Source organism: Coturnix japonica, chromosome 15 (genome assembly GCF_054131305.1).
Source record: "Coturnix japonica strain WE chromosome 15, WE-NBRP24, whole genome shotgun sequence".
NCBI lineage: Eukaryota > Metazoa > Chordata > Aves > Galliformes > Phasianidae > Coturnix > Coturnix japonica.
The window spans coordinates 15093280-15119472 of record NC_140677.1 but is presented as its reverse complement, the minus strand read 5'-3'; the positions used below and the strand labels follow the sequence as shown (position 1 = coordinate 15119472).

At 38.2% G+C, this 26193-nt stretch overlaps 1 protein-coding gene across 48 annotated transcripts in view; it reads left to right on the top strand.

The window, feature by feature from the left end:
• The window catches only part of ATP2B2 (ATPase plasma membrane Ca2+ transporting 2), a 310402-nt gene that overhangs the window by 144462 nt on the left and 139747 nt on the right, over positions 1-26193 (top strand). For 4 of the 48 annotated variants that reach the window (XM_085517018.1, XM_085516997.1, XM_085517009.1 and 1 more), the window contains exon 1: positions 23344-23408. The exons of 40 other annotated variants lie outside the window; for them this stretch is intronic. The gene's annotated coding sequence lies outside the window, so the exon portion shown is untranslated. Of the gene's footprint in view, positions 1-13527; positions 13693-15472; positions 15896-23343; positions 23409-26193 lie in introns of those variants that run through there. 4 more of the 48 variants (XM_085517017.1, XM_085516987.1, XM_085516996.1 and 1 more) reach the window with 3 other exon arrangements.

Below are 26193 nucleotides of genomic sequence, written 5' to 3'. Positions count from 1 at the left end.
GATGCCCTGTCCCTGGAGGTGGTCAAGGCCAGGTTGGATGGGGTCCTGGGAAGTCTGGTCTGGTATTAGATATGGAGGTTGGCAGCCCTGCATGTGGAAGGGTGGTTGGAGCACGATGATCCTGCAGGTCCCTTCCAACCCAAGCCATTCTGTGATTCTTTGAAGCAGGTGCGTAATAGCTAAAATAGCCAAAATAATAGAGGGAAAAATCTGCGGCCAATCCATAAGAATTCTGAGTTAAAGAAGGAGAGAGGGAAGTAACTCAGCATTTCAGGCATATCTCTAGACTAAAGAGGAATACATCTTTGGTTGACACAGCTGGATTGTGTTTTGTTTCCTGTGCTTCCTAGAAAACCATTTGTTTTAATGTGTTTCTTGGATAATGGATTCAACAGATTTTCTATTGCAGACTTCTCATAATTACTCCATTTTGGGTTTTGAATGGATGGTGCTGTGCACGTTTGCAAATTGGCGTAAACCACACTCTGTTGGTTTTAAGAGGTGTAATTTGTATGTGTGATATGCTGTAATATTTGGTTGAATGTATGTTATCACGTATCTTCTTTACAATTCTTTCTTATTAGTAGTGTTTTCTAAAGAAAATAGCTTTTGACTACTATATAGGCTCCTGTAATAGAAAAATATGTGGAAAGCATGATACAAGTATTATGTAATGGAATACTAGTCAAATCGTTCTCCTGAGGAGACCTTTAATTTCATGCAAATTTATGGCTGTGCTTTTAAATATGTAGCTATGATCTGTCTGCGGTGATGTTCATTTTTGAATGTGCAAACAGCATTAGGTCAATCAAAAGCTTTTTATGTATATTAATATTTTGGAGTGGCGTAGTCTTTCTGTCTTTTCCTTTGATTGTACATTAGCAGGGCAGGTGAGTGGTCCAGAAGTACCTGGGCAGGTGAAGTCTTACTTTATCATTTAAAACATAGAAGCCACTTACAATTCATAGTTAGCTCTTCTTACTCCTGTTGCTTTCATGCAAAGATTATAGCCTGTTACAGTGGTAGTAGATAGATATATGCCTTTTTACTATTGGACCTTGATTTTGTTTGCTCTTTGGAAAAATCCTGTACTGACTTGTGGTTCCTTTCTACTTATTTCAGTAAGATTGGTTTTGACTCAGATGTTGGACATGATAAGCATTAATGCTGAATATTTGAAAATAAACACCTTGGTTCGTCTGCCCTTACAACTGATGAGATGCCGTCTGCTGGTCTGTGGCAGGAAGGGATGTGCCATTCCAGAATCTTGCCAGATCATGGGAAAGTGCATTGGGTTGGACCCTCTAAGACATACAGTCAGAGATTTCATAATCAGCTCTACTGACATTTTCATCTCTTGAGCACTTTGTTGCACTCTTCACATTCCCGTAATGTTTTCTGTTGTTTTTTCCTTCCCCCTTGGGTGTATGTATGGGTGTTTACGTATATACACATGTATGTATATTTTACATATTTGTCTATATGTAGATAGTTATAAAAATTTGTTTCTTTTTAAGAAATTCTTGGTGAATGACCTGACAAAGTCTGAATGGTTTAGTAGAAATTAAGTTAAACATTGATTTGATAAAGTGTAATGAAGTATTAAGTAAAAACTTAGTGGCAAAGTGACAAAGTCATCAAGTATGATCTTGTCCTCTTTTTGGGAGGGAAAGGGATGTGAAGTACTACTTCAGCCCCATGTATGTGGTGATGTATTGCTAATATGTTTGTATACAGGCTTGTAATATACAGCAGTGTTCTTTGCATCAGACTGGACTCCACTGTCTGCAAAGATGGAGGCTTTTTTCCTGTAAACCTTGTGATGAATTTTCTAGGGAAGAACTTATATATTAAAATCCCATAACGAATAGTTGTTCCCTTAATTGAAGTGATTTAAAAGACTAAAAGACTTTGAGAGAAGAGATTCAGTTTGAATTTCATTTTCTTAGACAAGGATACCTTAAAAGGTATTGGCAGCTTCTTATTTCAATCTCTGTCCTCCCACTCTGAAACAGCTGCTACTCAGCATTTTTCTTCTACTTAGTCCTGATGAACAGGTTTGGTTTTTTTTATGATTCTTGTTGGACTTGAGCTGAAAACAGTTGGTCCTCATGAATATCATTACAGCTGGTGGGGGAAGAGGGAGGTAATGCAGCATCTTTTGTTGCAGCTCTGATTGTATTATACATTTTTTGAGAGTCTGATGTCATCTGTATACTTGATGAAGGGATAAAATGCTGGTTAAGCAAACTTAACCTTTGGGGATAGGCAGATGTCTTTGCAGAATGTAAAGAAAACAGTGCTCTGAATTGAAGCCAAGCAGAATTCTTCTAGACTGAAATCAAACTGTTTGGAATTTTTAAAATGCTGTTCTACTAAAATTAACTTTCTGAAGTTCTACCCAGATTTAACCTATTGACAATCAATTAGCCATCCTTCAACTCAAATAAGAAATATTTTAATTGAAATGGTAATAGAAATTTTATTCGGTAACTTTTATCTGTGGTTTATTTCCAGAATGTCACATTGTAGCTAACGTGAAAGAACTGTTATTTCATGTAAATACGCGGTTAAACAAGTTGTTTCTCAAGTGAAACAATTGTTGGGAGGAGGTTGCGTACACATCCTATTCTATCTCCATCAAATTTTATGTCACAATGTCCTCATCCCATTACAGTGTTGCATTTTAACCCTGCACACTTTTCCATTTGATCAGTCTCCATCTGTAAGCCTCCCTTCTTATATCCATATCCTCCTGTGGTACCTGCCCACCCTCCTCTCCTTTCCGCGCAGTCACAAACCTTGCTCTGTGTGCTGCTGGGATCGATGGCCACCTCTGCTGTTGAGGACATATGAACTCTGCCTATCTGGTAAGCCAATAAGAATGTCTGCGTTACAGCTTTTCCATCTGTATCTGTGCTATGGAGGCTTCCTCCTCCTGATCAGACTCAGAGAAATATTCAGCTGTTCAGGAAAGTGGTAGGACCAAAACACTCACGAGTTCTCTTTATTCCATCAAATTGGCTGTAACTGGTGACTGAACTCAAAGTGAATCAAGGGACAGACGGTAATACAAAGCCTCATTTCCTGGGGAAATCATCCTAAATGCTGAGGAGACTCGTTTTGATAAATTCATGCAGCAGGGAACTTATTTTGTGAGCGTAACCTCTAATTTTGCCATTGTATAAATAATAACATTTTGGACAAAGACATGCATCTTCTATGATAGAGCAGTAGTAGAACTGTCTTTCCAAAGATCTGCTTGTTTTATTGCAACTGCTATATACTTTATCCCAGTGTGTTAAATGCAGAAGTGGAGAATGTTCTTGGGTACCATAAACATATAAGATGTTATAATTCACCTGTTACAAATGAGAAATATTCAAAATTGTGTTAATTATACTGGTCCAGAAATAATTTAATGTAACTGTGCAATTATTGCTGTTACCTTAGTAAGTGTGAAATAATTATTTGTCAGAACATTTTTCAGCAGATTACCAAAATGTTTTTTTATTGAGAATTCCTATTGGATTAGGAAAAAAAAGTGAAATCTGGGTAGTAAGTCTCAAAGCCCCTGAAGGATACGGTTGCTGTAAGTGGTTTGATGGCATTAATCTTGACTGTTATGAAAAATTCTTAAGATTTGCTGTTGCCTGATATCTAGTACTAAATTTACTCAGTGGATGAGTGTGTTTATCGATATAAAAGTGGGATCTATCTGGGCATTGCTTAAATGAACATGCTTGGTTTAGAAAGAGATGGGAACAATGCAATTGCTGTTTTTCAGCAAATTACAGTTCTATGTTTACACAATCCTATTCATCAAGTGAAGATTGATGTTATAAAACCATAGTATGAAAAATGAGAAGCTTGCATGTCTAGAAGATAGCATTTCAGAATGTATAATATAGCCCTGTCTAATATGCCACGTTTTTAGTTTTAGTATTTCTGGCAGTGTGCTGCCAGTGCAGGCTTATCTCTGAAATCGATGTGCAACTGCTGTTTCGAGCCTTTGAATTCAGTCCCAGTGCTACTCACTGGAGCGCTGTGTTCTTTCCGATGAACCAATGAATAGTTCACTGCAGAACTAATGCATGAACATGTACTTATTTATTTATTGTACTTATAGGAATCTTTAGGAATCATCTCTTTTTTTTTTTTTTTTTTTTTTTTTTTTTTTTTTGGTGGCCAACATTCACCTAGAGGTATGTCAGAATCTTTTTCTGAGATCTGAAATGATGAATTCTAACGTCAGTGTGGGTCCAATTGGAAAAGCAATGATAGAGGCAAAGATATCTGGCTCGGTTTGTGTTTATAAGGTTCTTAGTGAAAAATGCATCACCTGGCTATGGGAAATGAAAGCCTTAAGAATGGGGCTGGTAATAAAGCTTTTTGACAGCAACAATTTTGAGGAATTGTTATGAGGGCTGAATGATGGTGCAGTACCATCAAGCACTGTGTATTTCTCCTTACATATCTTCCTAGTTTATACTGTTTTTCTTTTCAAATGCATTCACTGCACAGATGAATGATATGGCATCCTAAAATCAGACCTGAGGGGTGGCCTTGTAACTGCATGTTGGCTTCGATGGGCTGAGTCACACAGTTTTTCATGGGAAACCTTGCAATGAAAATCCTACTTTCTGACCCCCCTGGTACTGCTGTGTTGATTTGTGAGTGGTTTTGTTTCCAGTGTCTCTCAGAGTAAGGCCAGACATGAGCAGCTTTGCTTGGAATGAAAACTTATTTTCTGCATGCTTGCCATCTCCCTTGACTCTGCAAATGGAAGACTGCAACTTGCTTTAACTGCAAGATATCAGGAGGATTCTGAAACTCACTGTCTAAAGTCATCTACATTACACCCACAGATACAGCAATTATGTAGGGAAAATAAATAGTGTGAGTGACACTGTGAGGAAGACAAAGGCCTGTGTCAACAAGACTACTGCAGCCTTTCAGAAAATTTATTCTGGACTTCTGCAAAGTGGCTGGTCAGGTAATTCAAAGCAAAGATGGCTTTTTGACAGCAACATAGGAAGTGCAGAAGTTGGCTGGGATTGAAGAGCCTGTGCATTTTTTTTTTTTCCCCAGACACATAAAGGTCCTGATGAGAACAATATTGCAAAGGCAGATGCCTCCTGTCTACCTTGTCATCTTGTCCCTTGGCTCCTGCCATTTGCTGCAGATGTGTAGTAGACGTGAAAATTATCCTATGCCTTCTCTTCCCAACTTCTTTTCAGGTTTCATCTGTAGATCAAAGATGACTGTTTCCAGATTTCATTGTAGATCACCTGGTGGTAATGAAGTTAATACTAACAGCATTTTAGATACTATTTCTAGGAACATCCGTCTGGTGATTTGTTCAAGATATTAAAAACAGTGAACTGCATGTATTTTTATGTGAAGAATGGGACTGAATGGAACAGATCAGATTTCATTGAGATGCAATAGGACTAACTTTGAATTCTGTACTTTCCTGATTGATAGACAGCAATCAGCATAGCAGGAAGGAAGACAGTGGGAGGAAGTAAATTACTTACCTAGCTTTTCATCAAAAGCTCTTGAATTGCTGCAGTGTACAGTGTATTTATTTTTGAGTATTCAGAAATAGAACTGACTACCAGATCAGTATGATTAGATTTGCAATTATTGACCTTTCTCTAATAAATCCTATCTGCTGGCATTGTCCTTGCAAGCTTATTGGTGCTGTTATTTATTTGTTTGCAAAGACTGACATCATTTATGAGGGTTTTTAATACTTTTTGTTGTTAAAACTCCTGAGTGACTTCTGTTCTCTTCTTAAGTGATTTCTAAAGATTCTTGGATTCCTGACAGAGGAGTAGTAAGCATAATTTTTGCTATAGTTAATGTTATACAGCTGTGGGTGTACAGTGATGCATTTTATTATGTGTTATAAAACTTGCTTGTTGTTTCGTTTGCGTTCTGAATCTAACAGTCTTCTTTTAGCAGTGATTTCAGAATTAGGTGTAATTAATAATTGTTTTGTTTGACTTTAATCAGTTTTGTTCAGTTTTCTTTCTTTTTTTCTGGAGCAGTATGAAAGTCTTGTCACAGGTTCATATAGGACATAGAGGACATTCTATGAAGCATTATTCACAGAAAGAAGTAAGCTAATAACATAAAACATGGATACATTCTCCATGATAGCATGGGACAGTACAGGCATCACAATGCTTTTTCCTACTGTACTGATTAATGTACCTCATGTGGATATTGTCAATTATCTAAATATCGTGTGGAATCGAAGAGCATTAAATCTATTTGCATATTTTTTCAGTATATCCACCTCACTGAGTACTGGCAACACCTCCTTGAAGTTACCATGTCTGTCACTGCAGTTTGCTTGGAAAATGTTGCATGGCTTCTCCAGTTGGGTACAAGATACCTTACTTTGCACTCATTTTGTATTAGTAAGCCTGCTTCAATGAAAAGTCAAATCTCATTACTGTGTTAAGGTTGCAGAAATTTAGGTAAATGATGTTTTTGTTTCTTCCTGAAAGAACTATGTTCTCAGTGGAAATCACATAGGATAAATGTCTCCTATATAAGGGAACTAAAGTATCCTTGTCTTAATAGAAAATGGAAATGAAGCTTAACTGTGATGTGAGTTGCAAACTGTGGAATGCTGGTTTTAGGCTTCTGCACACTTGGGCATGATAAGTCTTGGTCTCCCCTCACTGTGGCACAAAGAACGTCTGAGCTCTTATGGATATTTTGCCCAAGCTAAATGAAATGAGCAGGATGTAGTAAACAGATTAACGCTGTGTTTATTGGTCATTTATTCTGATGTGAGAAGTTAAAGAGCCAGTAAGTGATGTATAAACAGAGTAAAATGAAGAGGTGCTGTGCAGCATTGAACATTTTTCAAGTTAACCATGCAAAGAACTCCAGAGATTTCTCTAAGGACAAGAAAACAGTCACCTTTGCTTAAGTAAGATTGAGATAAATATGTTTTCAGGTTGCAAGATTTGTTTTCAGCACAAAGGATTAAATGGATTTGGCAGATCCTTTGAGCTTGGCGTTGATATTGTAATGAGCTCTAAATAGCTGCCTCCCAACGCCTCCTGATCCATTGTGCCCATGAGGTCAGCCCTGGGGTCTGAGTGGGACCAGGAGGTCATCTCCCTTCAGTCTCAAGGGCTCTTGACAATCTGTCAGTTCATTACAACTTGCTTGAAGTGCTGCTAGCTTAAGAAAAAGCACAGTTGACACCATGAGCTGTTGGAAGCCTTGTGCACCCTTATGGTCCAGGTTTTGGTGTGTGAAGGTGCAGATCTGATTAGCAGACAGCATGGTGCTGGAGAAGAGACTGGTGAGATTTGCTGCTGCCTGGGGTGACTGACGGGCAGGCAGAGCATGTAGTCCTTGTGCCCTTTCAGTGGCGTGTCATTGCACTGCTTTGATGTAACACTATTCCTTAGTAGCAAGTGCAGCTTCCTCCTTGGGCATTTGCACTGTTTCTTTCCAAAACAACACAAATCATTACAACTTTTGCAGTAAGAATGTGGTAGATTGCATCCTATTTGTCTGAGAAAAGCCCACTGACTGCTTGTGAACACAGAATCAAGACTGGGCTGGTATCTGCAATGTTTCAAAAGGAACCAAGAAATCTTTATGCTCATCATGCTTCAAGGGCATAGAGGATCTTGAAATTTCTGCGGTGAAGTCATAGTGTTTGACATGCCTGCAGATTTTCATCCAGAAACTGGACATAACCAGCAAATAGAAATGTTATGAAAATATTTAGAATCAAATGAAGAAGTAGAATCAAATGAAGAGTGGCCCTGTGGTTAGAATACTGTAACTCGTTCATGCTACACATGAGAGATTGGATAGTGAAGTCAGTAGGAGCGTTTTCACTCCTGCAAGTAGCCTTGGAATAGCTGACACTCAAAATGTCCAAATGTCTCCGTTTCATTGCTTGAGGAGAATCTTGTTCCAGTTCTGCAAAAAAAGCAGTAACCAAACCAAACAACTTTCCCACCTAAACATAGGAATTGTGGTCATATAGAGGACTGAATCTGTTCCTGTATCATATGACAACTTTCCAGGTTGACCTGGGTATTGGGGGTGTTTACACCATTGCTATAATCTAGTAGAAATAGAAAAATTTCAAGCTTTGTGTCAATCATGGATGTTTTTGCAGTGAATTCATCCATACATAGCATCCCTTATTTTGTAGTTTTCCTCACATTCTGAGCCCTGCTCTATTAATAAGCCGTGCTTGCAGTGCACTGTGCCCATCTAATCAGAGAAGCATGTGAAGATTTGTGCTGTGCCTTGCATTCTGCTCCAGGAGGTGTGAAACAAATGATCTGGGGGAGGCTGGGGACGTGTAGGACCATCCGTTCCTGTTTGCTGAGATGATGTACCTTTGAGTCCTGCCTGTGAGAGTAGGAGCCTGCCCTCTCTCTGCTTCTTTTCCCTGGTGTTGCATACAGGTCAGGATGCATTCAGAAGGGGCTCTGGTGCCATGGGGGAACACCACGAGTCTTACCATGGGTATGAATTTCCAGTATGTGCTGAGACAGATATAAAGGCAGTCAGTTCTACACACTGCAACAAAGAAACTTCACACCCATCTCTTTGGCACACCTCTTCACAGTGCTCTTGCCAGTAATTCTGGAGAGCATTTTTGCTGTTTTTAAATCTGCAGTAGAAGCAGTTTGTGAAGTTCAGCATGTTGGGTAAGTTTATAGAGGAGAATGTAATTCTGATTCTGTCTGTGGAAGCCACGTTTTTACAGTTGATAATGGAACATAATAAAAACCAACAAACAGCAGCACATTGCTACCCTATTTGAAACCTGTATCTGACTTTCCACACTTCATGTGTAGGGATGTATTAGATACAAAAGGTTTGACTTTGATGTTTAATTCTTCTTTGATATTTTGTCATGCTAATTATTTTTTAAGTTTATTTTTGTCTTTGTGCAAAATGCAGCTATGATATAACACAATACCCAAAGTGCATCCAGCGTTTTCTTCAGAGATAACTTTCTGATGGTCAAAATGCAATTTTTGAGTGTTAAGGTGAAAATGGGGGAGGGAGGGGACTTGCATTTGCAGTTTTCTTCCTGGTAGTGGAAAACAAGAAGTGATAACCATGGCAGCTTTTGGTGTCTGTCTTTAAAACAGACACCTGTCTTTTAAATGTAGACACAAATTGAGCACTGGGGAAAAAAATAGAAATCTAACTTTCTGTGTTTTGGCCTCAGCCAAAAGTTACCATGTGAACTTCTAAATCAGAAGCTTCTCCTTCAGAATCAAGCAAATTACTGGACCATAGTCTAAGGAGGAGGAAATCCTGAATCCAACAACCAGGCAAGAAATGTGTGCCGTAACCAGTGTAATGGATGTTCATGTTTGGCATTCGGACTATTTTAAATCAAGACAACTTTACCTGCACAAGTTCAATAGCTTGCAAAATAACTCATCTCACAGAGTAAACAGAGATGAAAAATCTGCTGAAAATATCTGTTTCTTTGTGCTGAAATGTTCTTTCGTTGAAGGAAAATACATGCCCATGTACATTAGAACCGTGAAGGGGATACCTTTGGGCCATTGTGAAAGCATTTATGTCACTTTAGCGCTGTGAAAATGCTGTGGGCTTGTATGAATTGCTTTGAGCAGCCTCTCATGCTCAACCTGTGATTCAAGGATGGGAGTATCTTTAGAAATAGCTTTTCCTCTTCTACGCTGTCTTCTCTTACTTTTGGCCATTTTGTGAGTAAAATAAATACAAAAAGCCACTAATACATTTTCTCAAGGACTGGAAAAACTTTCCATATCAATGTCACTCACTCATTATTTATGAATAAATTTTAAAACATTATCAATGTTTTCTGCTTAAGTGTTCTTGATAATGATAAAGCTTCTGCTTTACAGTATTACTTTCCATTGTATATGTCAAAAGTTAAATGTATTGTTTCAGTCTTACAATACATGAACTATTCTGCAGATCACTCACACAGCTTCAGAATATGAAATGCTGTACAAAAAGTGGTATTTTTTCTGAGAAATTCCAGCCTTTTTAAATACAATTTTTGTAGGTTTAAGATTTTCTCTTTTTTACTGAACACTGATTTAGGAGGTTTTTCAACTCTATTTTTATGTTATATTGGCCATTATTTCCTTGTCTGTATGTTGTTGGATTCATGTTAATCTCAAGTCTCAGCAAGCAATGATTTTCTTGTACATTTCTGCATCCTACCTGGTGAACTGAATATTAGTCCTGATGTTCAGAGTGTGCTAACTGAAAATTTACTACATGTACTACTTGTAATACTACATGTAGTACTACACGTAGTCTTGTTCTCACACTGAGTAACAAATGTTCTGAGAAGACATTGGTGGGATTTTACAGATGCGGAGTGGGCATCCACATTTACACATTACATACGTGTAAATTTTCCTGGAGCCAACCTGAAATTTTGAGTGACTTTTCTTTGTCATGTTTCATATTTAGGAGAGATAATGTTTTAATTCTCTTTTAAATATGTATTACTGAAGTTCTGCTGGACCAATAATATTCTAGTTTTCAAGAAGATGAAGGGCTTTGCTTTCTGCTAAAGCAAATGGTTTGATGCATGAGAAGACGAGCCACTCTCCTGCTGGTTTTCAGTAATGCGTCAGTGGGTAGTTTGGGTTTTTCCGCAATCCGTTATCTATTTCTTGGGTCACATATAAAGGAGGAAATGGTTTGAAAAGTGACTCTGGGGAATAACATACCTGGGGAGTAATGTACTTGAATTTCAAAGTTTATTAAACGGTAATCATTCTGAATCTACTATAATATGAGGGACTGTTGTAGGGGTGCAGCCTGTCTTCATTCTAACTGTAAGTGCTGAATGTCCCTGAATTTCATGCCAAAACTAGGGAGAAGCAGTTGAACTGCATTTGCTGAAGGGTAAGTAGTTACTAGACTCCTTGATCAATTAAATACAAGTAAATAGAACAGCTGTACTGCTCTATTCACTACAAAGCTTTCTTCTCTGGAAATTACATATGTTGAGATTTGTCCTATTAAATCCAGTCCTGTAAATCCAGTCAGGAATTCTCTTTCATTTAAACTGCCTTAGCCATTTTTTTTCCCCCTCCCTCTCTAGGAAATGGTCAGAATTTCTTTCTTATAATGCAATTGGCACTTGATAATAAAAGCAAAGCAGATGTTAATAAACACAGACAGACTAGTCTGTGTTCGTTTAACTGAACTAAGCACATAATTGCTCCGTGAGGAGCTACTGTTTAAGTTTCTTAGGAGATTTGTTTGCAAGTCATCATTACAGGGCTTATCAGCTTTGTAAGCTGAATGTCTTCTGCTGCCACTAAAAGCTTTGAGAGGAATCTGAAAACTTTCAATGGCTTGCGTGGTTCCAGAAATCTAATCTTGTAAATCCCATTTGGATGAGCTACGTGTTGTGTGCTGGTCTTTGGACTTTGCCGGGCTGGAGGAGGAGCATTTGTCATGTTCCTTGCACACATCTCCAGTCCTTACAGGTTCAGCCAGATGTACCTTGCTTCCATTGAGATGTCTCACTTTGAATTTTCTTGTGTACAGATATATTTTTACACATTTTAGTGGGGCTGGGTTTGCAGTCTAGATGATCTTAGTGGTCTTTTCCAATCTTAATGGATATATAATTATCTGTGTGTGTATGCACTGTGCTGCTTTTGGTCCTGGAGTCAGAGTGTATCAATTTGAACATGTTATGGGGGCTCTCACTTCACTCTTTGAAGAAGGCTTTCTGTCCAGGCTTATTAGTCCTTCTTAAACCAGAGGAACATGTTTTTGAAGTTGCATTCATTCTGTTCAAATGTTTGGGATGTCATCATTATAGTTTGTGTATTCTCATTGTCAGAATTATGAAGTAAGTATAGTGGGGGATGATCTGAGAATGTAAGAATAGTCTGAGCACAGAAGTACGCAAACAACTCTTGATTTAAGAGATCTAACACAGGCATATAATTATGCCCGTATTGCTGAGGTTCAAAGGGGTTTTGCAACTTAGGCTTTCATTGTTTTATCTGCCTGAAAAGCAAATGAAGTACTTAGAACACCTGTATGGTTCCCCCAAAAAAGAGTAATTTACAGAGCCTTGAAAAATAGCAAACATGCATTTTTGTGTGTGTGTGCTTTCAAACTGTGGCAAAGTTTGCTCTTGCTCACTGAGTCTTGTTAGTGAGTACTTGTGAATACCTCAGAATTTCATGCCATTGCTCAGGATAGGAGCTACATCTGACCTGCATGAAGATGCAGAGTTTTAAACATTTGTGTTTGTATGTAAGTCTTTCGTAACGACGTTCAGCATGGTATTAGAGGTTTTTGCACTTGCTAAAGTCTGGAGAGATAATGGCTGCCTTGCAGTTATCAGTTACCTATGGGGGCAGCAATTTGACACCTTCATAAAATATTACTGCTAGCTTGCTATCTGTGTGTCTAAAAAATGTGCTACAGCGCTGTGTCTTAAATACTGCTGCAATAGCACAACAAATCTGTGGAGATGAGTTTGTTTTTAACCTTCCTTATAGCTAAGGCTGAGTTCCTTTACATGCATGGTTTTTGAATGACGTTGTTTATGACAAATGTTTGAGGTATGCTGGGGTACAGCAGACACTTGGTTATTAAATGCAGTGCTCGGAAGTGATTTTCAGAAGGTCAACATCTTCTGTAGTGCCTACCTAGTAGCCGTTTTTATAATTCATGGTTCTTACTGCTGAAAAATAATTGGTGTAAGGAAAATTGTTCAGAAGATGAGAAATGGAAGATTGGATGTAAAGGTCACCTCTGAAACTGTAATGAATGCAGCCATATTGATTTAATCAAAATGGCTTTATTTCAGGCCTTGGCCGGGCAGTTCTACAAAAATCCTTATTTCTTTTAAATGCTCTTTAAAGTGAAATGTTTTGTTCTTAAATTTGAAACAGCATTGCTAAACCTAAGGAAATCCAGGTGATTTTATGGAAATACAAGTAAAGATGCTCACTGTTTGTGGTTATCCTTTGTCGAATTCATTATTTCCCAGTTCTGTTGTGGATGTGATTCATTTGGTTCTTACTTCCCCTACATGTTTTCTTGCATAAGTGATCAATAAAACATAATGAAGGATCCCATTTTGGGGTCATGATTCTTAATAGATTCAAAAAAGGATAAGTTGCATATCCCCAACTAACACAGATTATTATTTGAATATGGTGTGAGTGAAGCTCTCAGTTGCTCTGAGCTTCACACATGTGTTAAAAGCAGTGACAAAAATGACTTTCCAAAATGAATGCAAAACCTTCAAAGGCCTCTGATCATGTTCAGAGGGGCTGCTAGAAAGCATTAATATTCGTGAAGATGGAAATGACACTGAAAAGCACTTATTTGGATAAACGTTGGTGCCTGCGGTGCTTGCCTTGAAGTGCCGTTCCCTGTCCCTGTGTGGGCACAGCCTCCTCTGAGCACCAGCACTCATTGTTCGCATGCGTGGGGCACGGCTGTGTCTTGGCTGGCTGTGCAGGGTTCACTCTGTGCTTTTGCAGGTCACAGTGCCATTTGGGCTTTGAATGATCGTGTGATATGTTTACTGGTCAATTTTTGTCTGCTCTAAATAAACTGCGCAGTTTGCTGCACGACACGGGCAAATCCTCTCTAGAGTTTCTTGTCAGCGAAATCAGTAAGGAGAGCACGGTAAGAGTTTGCCTGTGCATCACTGGAGTGAGTGGAAGTTGTGGGTGCATGGAAGTGAGTGACAGAGCAAACTCCTTTAGAAGCAAGTGCTGTAGATTGGGAAACTGGGTTGATGTGTAAGGGGCTGTGGGGCAGAATTATAAGTATTTCTCAGGATAAACCTATGTTTTGAATGCAAATGAGTGGAGACATTTGCAGAACATCAGTAAGATGTGCCAAGATGTGTGTTTTACTTCCATTGTTCAAAAGGCAGGCTTGCTATTACATTCTGGGTGCATAAGAATATGAAACCCAGCAATTTATTGCAGTGCTTCCTTGCTCAAGTTCTTTTACAGGCATGGAAAAATACGTGTTGTTTAATAGATAATTAGGTTGATTCCTACCATAAATCTTTATCATATTTATCACTTTGAGAAATGAGTCATCTTACAGCAATTTCTTTTCACTACTTTGGAATATTGTATGGATGCTGCACATTCTGCTTTCTCTTTAAAGTATGATTTTATTTGGAATCATTTGCTTGTTTCAAATGTAACAAGTTATGTAGTGCCATGTTTTCTTACTGTAACATTTTGAGGTATTTTTACATAATGTTAAAAAAATAATAGTCTGAAGTTATCTTTTTGGAGTCTTTTTGTTTTCTTCACTTACAAAACTGAGCATCTTGGACTGTTCTTTACCTTAACTGGAGGCATTTGCCTGTGAACATTAGAATTTAATTCCAATCAGTCAAGAACCCATTAACTTGTAGAATTTGATCTAAATTAGAAGTCCAGCATTGCTTATCTTCATATACAGCAGTATCGTTATTCCAGACTGTACTACAAGACGTTCATTAATCATATAGCAGAATATGTTCAGCTGTATGGACACAAAGAATTGTCACTTAAGGATACCAGAAATTCATTTTGTCACTTCTCCATAGTGTGGCTGATAAATATAGCTGGCATCCATTAAAGTGTAATAACTTTTACTGAGATAATTGGAGGATAATTAAAAAAAAAAAAGCTTCAGTAAAAGCTTTCTTTCCTTTGGATATTTCATGATCCTTTTTTTCCTCCTTTTTTTTTCCCTAATCACAGTTTTGTCTTTTAATGATGGGTTAGAATGTTTATCTGTGAGAAATTAATGGTTTTTGAAAGCTTGGTGTGTTTTAATGTTAGAACAGTATTAGGTGGTTCTGCACAACTGAGCCCCTTTTGTGTTGATGCAAAGGCACTCATCGATTTGTTGCTCAGGTGCATTGCAGTGCAAGGCAAACCATGGAGGAAGTGGTTCAGAGCAGGTGTGTCTCCAAAACAGAGACTGTGTGTGGGTGAATAGATGTGTACTTACATACGCAGTTGCAGTTCAGTTTTTGGCAGGCTTTACACAAGTGGAGAGAGAAGGACTTAAAAGGGTGTCAAAACCATGTGTCAGGGCCTCAGCGAGAGGAGGCCAGGGTTCACACTGATCCATCTTGTCCTTGATCTGCCTTCTGTTTAACCCACTACCACTTGTTGGCCAGAACATTTCCAGAGCAGATGACTTGCATGGCACCCTGGCTTTGTTGTATAGACTGTTCTTGCTATTAGTCTTTATTCTCATAGAAAATATTATAAAATAAAAAGTGCCTGGAACTCTATTAGCTTCCTGCCTGTTTGGTGGCATATCCTGATAGTGGTTTTGAAAAGTCATTTATTCTGGTTTATAGTTTCAGCTTCAGTGGGCGTTGAGCATTTTGCTTAATTTTGCACATGATTAAAAACTGTCTTTTCTTTGACTCTGTAGCCTGAGGTGTGCACAGAGCCCGGGCTTTATTCTCGTGAGCAGGCACTGTGCATTAGAACATCAGGAGAATAGAACAGCCAGGGCAAAGGAACCCGGTGGCCACTTTCTTTGCTGTCGTCCTTTGCAAGCTACTGAATTTTGCAAGACAGCTTAAATGATCCAGACTGGAAAACTATAGAAATGCCACTTTATTTTTCAGGATTTGTTAATAAAAGAAAGCAATTGCCTCCTCTGTGCTTTGTGTTGCCCTGTGCTGTGTGTTGCACTCAGGAACACAGAGCTTCTCCCGCCTCTGCTCCTCTAAGTCAGTGAGCAGTCAGGAGAGGAGGGAGGGGAGAGGAAAATCTATAGGGGGTGGAGAGAGTGTGCTCCCCTTGCAGGAAAGGTGTGTCTCTCCTGACACATGTTCAGACCACTCCGGAGTTAGCCTTAGGTAAGTACATCATATTATGGTCATTTATGCCTTCTTGCTGTAATGGGTAGCTGTGCCTCACTTGCATAATTTATCTCCTCAGTCAGTAATACAATCCCAGTGGTCAGAGGATTTCAGGTACGGGAGCCTAATGCTTTTAATGGTAACTTTCCTGCTATACTTTGCAGTCCCTCAGGATAATTTTATGCTGTCTAAACAATATTTTGTATTTTGGGGGTAGGTACACAAGCGGTGTGTATGAGGAGTGGTAACTTGAGTCATGAGGCAGATATGTGGGCTAGTGAGAGGGAATGAGTTTGCAGAGCCAGAAGGCAAATGGTAATTGCTTTGAAAATGTCCTTACATTTTAATTTTAGAAAATACGATGATAGAAAAGATTTGTGAAAATAGAACTGTGTATGTGGAAGAAAAACTGAACTATTAAAGTTTTTTCCAGGATTTATTACCTAGTGATGATCTCTCTGAAATATTAATAAACTGCTTGTATTGTTATTAGCAATTATCATATAGCATATGTTTTAGCTTATGGAATGTAATGTTTTGCTGAAATTTATAGCTAACAGTAAATGTTTGGTGGCATCAAAAGGAACTGTTTGAGAAGAAACAAAGCAGCTTATTAATGCATTTTATCAAATAATAATTGTGTAGATTTATGTTATGAAAATGTACCTACTTTATGTTAGAGCATAACTTGCTAAAAATGCATTCAGGACCAGATTTTGCCTTGTCAGAATTTCACATGTGCTGTTGTTTCATTGTTTTCTTACATTCAGATCCACTGGGGAGATGTGAATTTTATTTGTCCTCAATTTGAGCTTAGACACTGTTAAGAGCAATACCTGGATATTTAGTTTGGAGGTTATATTTCTGCCCAAACTAACCAAGCCTGCTAAATGAGTGAAATTAGACTGAATGTTTTAGGAGAACATGTAACACATCAGTGTCCTGCTCCTAATTGGAAGTAGGGGTGGAGGAAAGAAGACAAAAGAATTATCTTTGATAAAATGCAGCACCGTTTTGCAAGTCGTTGTGTTTTGTCATCAAATTTTGCTTCTACTTGAATTTTGAATAGATTCACATTTCAGTTTGAGCTGAAATGCAAATGATACAGAATGTCTTGGTAGGCTGATGTGTTCGGATTTGCAAATGCCTGGATGAATTTTATAACTTCTCTGAAAAGATTTAGCTGAAAAGGGATTTTCAAAAATGCATTTATTTTTAAAGCTTCGAGTTACATCTGAAATATAGGCAGGCAATGTGCCATTTATCAATTTAGCTGAAAATGTATCTAAGACCAAAGCTTTCTCATCCCCTCTGAGAGAGACGATCCATTCTTTTAAAAGTGCTTGTATGTGGGCACGTCTGTGAAACTGCCTTCTGCCTGAAAATACCCGAAGTTGATAAAGCAGGGTTATATAACTAGTATTGCATAATAATGCATTTAAAGATATTCTAATATGAGTTTACTTTTATCACTGTTTCTTTAGGAGAAAAGGTTGTGGAGATGTGACTAATTACCCTCCTTCTTTCAGGTTATCTCATGTCCCAATTTTCAAGGAGTGTCCTTGCTAACAGGGACAACCCGGGAATTTTGTAGGCTTTATTGAAAATGGGGCAATGTTCTAATTTCAGAAAAATCCCATGTCAACCAGATACACGAGCAACCCCAGGGCCCCACATGGGCTCAGGGCATCCCAGCTGCCTGGGCTCTTGTCAGAAAATGGTGTGAAATGTAGGGGTGCTGCAGCTCCTGTTTCTGGGGGTAGATGTGACACTGACTGTGTGTTTTCTGTTCAAAAGTGTGTTCAGTTATCCCCTTCTATACCTTCCATGTACCACCAAATCTAGTAATTGGTTATGAGAGTGGGACAGCCAAGCCACATTCATTGTCCCTTTCCACTTGAATGGACAGAGCAGGCTGCGAGTGTTGGTGTGCTTGGAAGGAATTGCCACAAAGGCTAAATTTGAAGGAGGAACAGCTCACTGCACTCTGTTCTCAGACAGTTGTCAAAAGAGAAAAGTGCATTTAAGAAGCATTCAGATTTGTTTGACTACTTGGTTATCTCTGTACTCAAACTCAGAATATCTTACAAGTATTTTAAAATAAGTCCTGGGATTATATAAGGGGTTACCAAAGTACAACATAGAGACAGCTCTGCTTCTAGAAGAAATGAAAAGTTAAAACATGGGTTCATACTGTGTTTTAATTGGTGCTGTGGCATCTCCAGATGCATGTGTATTTAGAGGTTTCTTCCAAGGAAGAGATAACTATGATGTCTCAATTCTGCCTACTTAAAACAGGTACCTATATAAGGTTTACACTGGGTTTTACTGAAGCTTCCAGTACTTGGGGAAATCCTGTATAATTGCGTGTTTTAAATACAAACTTTCCAGTTTTTCCAGTACAGGCACCTCAATGTATTTGAGGACTTAAACTGGTAAAGCATTATAGCACTGAGGATTTCTTCATGTTGGGTTCTACAACTGGCTCCAAAGGTAGCCCACCTGTCAGGTTCTCTTGTAAGCAGCTTAGTATTGAAATACAATGTTGTAATGTTTGGTCTTATTAGCTAAAGTGTACGTTACATAGGAAACTGAATCCATTTTTCATCACAACTGTGTGTCAGGACAGAAGGGAAAGGTCTCCTTTGCTGGGTTTGGTGTTTTAAAATGCGTCACAAATTCATCCATTCTGCTTGTCTTTGTTTTACAGTAATTGTGATTTTTAACAATAAACGATTATAATTTCTGGGGCTTTCATTTATAACAGTATAATACCTGGTACTGACTTGACAGCACCAGAGTAGGATTAAAATAAGGTGTTTTTTTTATTATTATTTAGAGCAGCTGACTCTTACCTGGGTAAGTCACAGTGGTAGTATTTCATTACTTCAACTTGTGTCATTTTGCAGCATAAAATTTCATCTAGCTGCCATCTCAGTTTCTTTTCTTTGTTAGAAGCATTTCATATACTCCCACTTCTTATAATTAGAATAATGATGCAGTATTTTCTCAAGGTTAAGGAAACTGTTGCAACCACAAAATAGAACATGAACAAGCTGTAATTGCTTAGTGAAGATATGAAGCCCCCAAAGAGTTACGAGTCTTTGTGAGGAAGGTGTACTTCTAATATGGAGGAAGAAATGTCAGTTCTTAACAGTTGCTGATAATTAAGGGGCCAGATTTCAGCTGAGTTGAAGGAATGATGTGTTGGAGCCTATGTGCAACACTAAAAGCATCTGTGGAACAATTTGTAAGGTATTTAATGTTGTAAAAATCAACTGAGAAGAGTATTTGTGTTTTCTTCATTAATTAAATAGGGAACATTTCAATGATAATGCGTCGTGTGGATTAAGTCCTAGACTTCTCATTGCTGCTAATGGGATTTGTAAGTGTTGTAAAATCCATATGCATCATACAGAAAATGTGTTTCAGAGCACCTTTGAAAGCTATTCAGTTATTTCTGAAACTTCTTTTGGGTGTCTTTAATTGCCCAAATCTAATCTTAATTGAATTTACCTTTCAAAGACTACTGTCCTTCACTGCCCAGTCATTTCATCATTTTGGCAAACATACATGGTAGATTTTAAAATGTTCTCCATGATCCTGAATCACCATGCACAGACTCTGTGTTCATATTCATATACATATTCATATACATATTCTCTGTAACATTTGTGTTTCTAATGTTTAGTGGTTCTGTTCTTTTGAAACTATCTAGGCAGACTATGATGATGTTCTTATTTGGACAACACAACCAAACTACTCCATACCTGGTATAATTTGACAGTATGTAGGCACCTGAGGAGCAGAGATGAGGATGCTTGTAACCTAAGACAGCACGGGAAAGCCATGCTACAAAGCAATATCATCAGATTTTCTTTCAGCCGGATGCCGGGGTGAAGGCCTGTATCAATATCAGTCTTTCCGTATCTTCTCTCATTGGGTTACAGTTATTTTGAAACAGTTTAAATGTTGCACCTGCTCTTTAAATAGTTTAAAGACTCGTTTTTCATTTTTCAGTTTTCCTCTTGTCTGCGATTCTCACCCACCTCACAGTGATACTCAGGTGTTTCAGCAACGCCCTTCGGTGATTGAGTTAATCCCTGAAAGCTGCTCTGATTGGCATTTCTCTGTATGTATCTTTACCAAAGTCTCATTTTTTCAAATTGTATCTATTAGGAAAAGTATAGATGACCAACGTTGATCCTGAAACTTCATGCTCAGTTTTAGGTATTTCTTTCTCTTGCATAGTAAATAGCTTCCATTAACTGCAGAAGGCAGTATTGCAAAGAGTATTTTGGGAATTGATGTGACCTGGTAGGTAGCAAATAGGTTTGTTTTCTTTTCCCTTGATATTCAAAAAATAATTATTTTTTAATGAGGCTGTCTGGTCAGCATTAAGAATGAAAAATTCTAAACATCTCAGGCTCCTTCCTGGATGGGAGTTAAGTCCATTAATTACAGTACCTTGTGGCCTGGAAGAAAGCAGTTCTCAAAAGAATCTTTTATGTGAATAATCCTGTGTGTAAGATACATAGTTAATATCCATTTGCAACATTTGAGCTTGAGATTCAGATGTGTTTCTGAAAATACACTCTAGGTTTGTCTTTTGAGCTAATGAATATGCATCGTTACAAGTTTTCTTCTTTCTTTCTTACTTTCTTTTTTTTTCCCCCAGGGTCCTTATGTATCCTTAATCCATCCTTATGTATCCTTAATTCTGAAAATTCTGCTCTCAATGACTTTTGGCAAGGTCTATCCAAACTTTATTTACTCTCCGAGGCATTGTATAAACAATAGCATTGTATAAGCAATGAAAGCAATTTAGTCTGGCAGGTCACACTTAAATTCTATCTCTGTGATGCTTGAGACAAAATCTGGGCATGAGCCCCTTAATAAAGATCAGTAACACTCTTTTTCCCTTGCCCCTTTATTTAAAACTCTTGAAGTTGCAGCTGGAGCACTTCCAATCTGTTCCTCCTTAGTTCAGAGCAGACACTGACTTACAGGGTGTCTGAGGGGGGTTGTGGTAGTGGGGAGCACATGGCATGCAAGCAACACCTGAATGAACTGCAGTTGTGACTGGAGAAGAGATGGCTTAGGTGGACTTGCTTAATTGCTTAATTCAATTACTCAGTAGAGGATTTTAAAAGAAGGTAGATCCATAGTCTTAGAGAAACACTAACAAAATGATGAGGCAATTAATACAATCTGCAAGAAAGGAAACCCTTATTAAATACAAAGAATTCTTTCACCGATGGGATGGTTCATTAGGGAAGCAGGTTGAGAATGGGTCTCTCCATCATCAGGGATGACCAGAGCTCAGCTGGACATGGCTCTGAGCAAGATATTCCACAGCTAAATTTGGTCCTGCTTTAAACAGTGAGTTTAGACCAAAGGACATCCACAGCCTCCTTCCAACTCAGCCTATCCTAAGGCTTTGTGATGAGGATGTTAAGCAGTGCTTCCTAATTTATCTAGAAACCAGGGCATGCCTCACTGTCAGAATGCGATGGTCCTTCAGCCAGGAGGTTCCCAAAACTGTCAGGATGTCATGGTTTAAGGGAACTTTAGCTGGCCTGAAACATTGAGCTCTGTAATAACACCAACAGCTGACATATCTTCCTGTTAAGTATCTGTGATTGTGTTGGAATTACACTTTCTCTGCTGAGATTTTTTTTAAAATAAGTCTTTCAGTCCAAGTCGTTCCATTACGCTTGTGGCATTTACTCATCTACCTCATGTAATGCTTCTTCCTCCCATGAAAGCCTGAAATGGTGCTTTTCTTGCCATGTGCAATTTGATTTGGAAATTTTGACCTTTATTTAGTTTCCCCTTTCACGACTTTACTCCAATACCAGATTCCCAGGCACGTATGTTCATCTGTATATATCTTATACCTAATGCAGAAGCTGAGGTGTTACAGTACACTTGTATGCAGATGGAAGTTTGCTTGATACAAAGTGGCAGTAAATGCACTGCTAAACGAATCATCTCCTGGTAAGAGAATTTTAAACAGAAAGAGTCAAACATAGCTGTCCGCCTACTTCTGCATCCATAATTCAGAAAGGTAATCTGTGAGGTTTAAATAGGAATCTGTGGATAGGACGCAGGAGGTCACAATCATCGGTAATGCTGGGTGAATTATTTAGAATGGCATGGGAAATAAAAAGATTATAGTGATAGGACAGAGAGAGAGAGAGTTTGAAAAGTGCCAACATCAGCAAATTGGTGCATTAGAAGCAGATCAATAGCTTGAAGCAAACAGTGCTGAAACCCCTATAGCTGTGTAAGCTTGGGGCTCTGCTTGGAACTGGTTTTAGTCTGAACTTTTGGACTGAAAGTGTTCGCACGTGACTGAAAGCTTTACAGAGGAGGCCTACAGCTGTGTTGGGTCTGTGTGCTCTGAATGTTTTTTTGTGTGAATCTGTAGCAGGGCTTCCATTTCATTTTTTCTGAAGGAAATTTAGTTCTTGAGCACCAAAGGTGTTTTGCAATCTGAGCAATCATACAATAAACAGGGGCACTTGTAGTGGTCGTTTCAGAACTGCTGTGTTACTGTTACTATAGGGCAGAACAATGTCATCTGGCTGTGGAGATGTGAGAAGGATGCAAGTTGTCCTCTGGTGGAGAGGCAGAAGTCCTTCTTGTTTCATGTTGAATTTACCCAAACAAACTGTATTGGGTTAAATACATTGTGTTTGAAGTCAGTGGTAAGGGTCCCACTGATGCAAATGGAAGCAGAATTAGGCCAACACTGATCACTTATGGGAAATCAAAATCTAGGCTAGAGAAAAGGCGAAGATCAACTCTGCACATACACGGAAATAGTCTGAGTGTAATTCCACTGACGATACCTGTTTGCTTTAGTACAGGTGGATGGCTTCATTTTAGGGCTAGTGTCACCTACATCTGTGTACCCAATATGGCCCCCCAGATTGTGGTCATCAGCCGGCAGGAGGTAGCTGTGGTGCTGCTCTGGCTGCAGCACATTTCTGTCTGTGTAAATTATGCATAGACCTGTAAAACATTACAGGTAATAGTAGATTTTATAAGCCCTTTTGCACCACTAAAATTGCACTCTGTTTTGTTATTCTTCAGTTTTTCTTGACAGCTTGAAAAAGGTAAAGTTACTCGCAAGGAAATACCTTCCAGATTTTAGTACTGAGATTTTTAATAACTTGAAAGTGGACTGAAAGACTTCAAATTGTAAAATCAGCCATATTATTTTACTGTGTGATATGTCATCTTGCGATAATAATGTTCAGATCTCTACACAGCATGCCCTCTGTAGCAACCACATCTGTTTTGCCTGTTTAGTGAATAGCAATGCTAGGACAAAGAAATGTGGTTTAGTTCACCTGTCCCGTGGTGCTGAGGACTTCAAGTCCTCTTCAGTCACTGATTTGTTCCTTGTTTGCTTTTCTTGTGTTTGGACAGTGTCTTTCTAATCTCTTCAGGAATAGCAGAGAGCCGTGGAAGTCATATCACGGGAGAAAAAGAAGGCTGTGTAAGGAGTTTTCAGATTCTGTTTTCTGTATGCTGGGCTTTCAATCTGATGCATGAGTTGTCTTATGCAATAGGAACGTAGCTGTGGTTATAATGTGACTCTCGGGGGAAAAAAAAATATCTGTCAAAAGGAATGACAAATCCACCAGCCTTGCTTATGCAATTAAAATGGCAACTTATCTTTGCATGATTCATGTTTGTTCCTTTCAAACTGGTGAGCTGTTCTGAAGAGCAAAAGCTCACATCTCTTGGTTCTGTGGCTTCTGTGCATCTCAGATTTGGGTTCTTCTTTATGCCAATAAAACCCTGGGGAAGTTTTAATCATCAGAGAATATGCATGTGGCAATTCTGGCATGACTTCCTGTCTCTCTGAACTGCATCCTCAATTATATTAGTCTGACTGTTGCCTATTTAAGCATCGTACTACGTCTTGAATGACAGTGGGGTAAACAGTTTCAGCAAATAAGCTGTCATTCTTGTGTGCTTGCAAGTGGCAGATCAGGTCAACCAGAGAAACAGATAAACAGGAGCATATACACCGATTTACTTGTGTCGCTGCCTTTTGACTGTGATGTAAATGAAGAGTATGAGTACACAGAGTGCTACAAGAATGTTTTTCAGTCTGTTAAGATGAGGTGTGCATGTTTTTGGCAGTCATAGAAAGATTGGGGAAGTACAGCTTTGAAAAATGGTTATATTTAAATCATAGACTTACATTATTACTGTTTGTATAATTTCTTGAAGGACATTTGAGTAGCTGTTATAGAAATTGATATGTCTTTCATACTATTTTATTTCCACATATCTATATTCCCAAGTGCTAAAAATCATTTTTGAAAATGGGATTTTATTTTTAAACAGTTATGTTAGAACTTGGTAAGTTTTGTTCCAACAAGAAGTCATGGAAAAAAAAAAAAAGATAAACATCAGGTTTTTAAGGAATACATCTTAGGAAGTATTTTCTGTTCATTTGCAAAGAAGGCAAAACAACAGACAGGCAAACATATGTGAATAAAGCTATGCTTATTTAAAGTACTTCTAAAAGTACTTTGCATTGATTTACCAACTTTAAACAGCCTGTAGAACAAGTTGGTATCATGTTAATCTCCACCTTGGCTCAGTTGCTCACTGAAATCAAGCACTGACTGCATTATGTGTTTTGTGATAGCATTTGGGGTAGGTGCATGCAAATAAAGGATCTTGGTTATCTTTTCAAATAGTTTTGTGAATTTTCTGAGAAAGCCTTTTACTTCCATTTTTAGAGATGACTTCTATGGAAACACGCAAAGCTTGGTGGTTAATTGACAGTTTCTTTTCGTGATTGTACAGATAGTGCTGAAGAGTACAATCCCTCCTTCTGGTTTAAAAGAAACTACTTAAAATTATTGGAAGTGTGGTGAAGTCTTTGATGTGTGAATTATTTCTGATGGGTCCATTAAGCATAGCTAAGAAAAACAAATCTGTTTTTAAGTGGTGTGGGTTTGCTTCTCTTGGAAACATATAGAACTGGTTTGTAACAGAAACATTAGAAACAATTGCATTACATTTTTTTGTTTACTTGCAGATACTGGGTATTAAAACAGATCAGGGGTTTTGAGTTTTCTGTGTCCTAAGCTTAATAATAGAAAACCCAATGTTTAAGACTCAACTGTGTTAGGTTGTTAGACTTATTACACAGGATCCTATGGATGTTATTAATACATCCTGAGTTTACAGGATATAATAATTAATTACTAATTAATACATTACTGAGTTTACAGGCTAACTCAGCACTAGTGAGAAAGTATGGGTAACATGTTACCCCTTCCTGTAGGACAGATGTAATTTATAAATGTTTGCACATCTATGATGATGAAGTATATTTCTTTTGGAACTCTTTACTTGTGAAATACCTGTGGATTTGGTGTCATATGAAGAGTCCTGACAAATGTGTGATAATCATTAATGATATCTGAATTTCAAAAGCTTAGTAACATGAAGGATTCCTAAATTTATCAAAACAATTTTGATTTAGAATTGAGAATTGGAAGTATAGTAATAGTTGGCTGATATCTTTGTAGCCATATTTATCCCTGAGGGAATTACGAGCCCAACAACTCAATGAAGCAGTGTACTATGGGGCTAAGATGAAGGTTAAACTGGATTTTACTGGAGTAATCAATCTACTGTGGCATCTTAGGGGGATATTTCTTCCAAGCGTCGCAAGATACTTCCAGAAATTCTCTTAGACATTCATTGATAATCTGTAACATTTCAATAGTAACAAATCAATAGCCGATTTTTTTACACTTTTGGTTTTTTGAGTTGTTCCCTTTTAACTGTAGGCCCTATCATACCATCTGAAACGTCAGCAGTTCCTTGTATGGTTACAAAGAAATGGTGGTTGGATTCCAAAATTCAAGATTTCACAGAGCGGGTCCTATTTCAGCCTCTTACAAATACATTTTTCATCTCAATTGTCTCCCCTCATCCCTGTCGCCACTGTTAGGAGATGAGGAGGGAGTTGTTCCCAAAAGAGACAAGTAATTTGCTGGAAATAGATTGTAGATCAACACATTTGATTACAAGGAGAAATCAAGCTGAGCTAGTGCACTTTGTACAGCACAGGTCTATGTTCTCTGCAAGAGACATGGTTAAAATCAGCAAACAATCATGCTCTGTAGCAGCTGAGACATCCAGATGGTCTCAGTTTATCCCTCATTAAAACACATTTCAGTGTTCCAATCTTTAGATAAAGATAGGCTTGAATAGCTGTGGCAAGGCCCATATCCTAAAAGAAAGGTCAT